Source organism: Mustela putorius, unplaced genomic scaffold, assembly GCF_011764305.1.
Source record: "Mustela putorius furo isolate JIRA1106 unplaced genomic scaffold, ASM1176430v1.1 tig00000460_pilon_pilon_pilon, whole genome shotgun sequence".
Taxonomy (NCBI): domain Eukaryota; kingdom Metazoa; phylum Chordata; class Mammalia; order Carnivora; family Mustelidae; genus Mustela; species Mustela putorius.
Window position 1 is genome coordinate 17,423,499 of NW_025421389.1, and position 681 is coordinate 17,424,179.

Genomic DNA, 681 nt, shown 5'->3' on the forward strand with positions numbered 1-681 from the left:
AAGCAGCTATGTCTTCTTGGCTTTAAGAATAATTTTTTGCTGTTGAATTTAGTAAACAAAGGACCCCTGAGGATGAATGCATCTTGGCAACAGGTTGAATTTCACTTACCTGGAATTCCCTTAACTTCAAAGGCTTGTTCTTTGCTGACGCTTGGTAAGTTAACTTTTACTCCACTTATGGGCTGGGGGAGAAGATGATGAGCTTACCAAAGTAGACGAGGACACAGACACTCAGGAAAATGTCCCATGATGCTTTAGTCACCTTGAAATTCATATTGAAAGTTGTAAGATCGTAAGAGCTGTAAAGAAACGGATCATTTAGGACCAACTAGGACATTTCTGATGGTTGTTCATTTGGCTGTTTGAATACTTCTGGTGCTGGAGAGCTTATTACCCTACAAGTCAACTCAAAATTTTGAAGGTTGGGCAAAAAAAAAAAAACCCAAAAGACCAAAAAACCAACAATGTCCCCTCACTGGCTTGCAAATAAATCCATTTCTACATGACGTCAAATATGTGCCCTTGAGTTTTCGGTTTTGGGCAAAATGCACCCAGTTTCTTTGGCAGCATTGAGTCATGATTTAGAGCAGGGCGTCTGCGGTTAAGCCTCGGGGCAAAATTTATTTAGCCCAGCCGCTGGTAATCTTTTCCTGAAAGGATTAGACAGTAAATGCTTTGGAC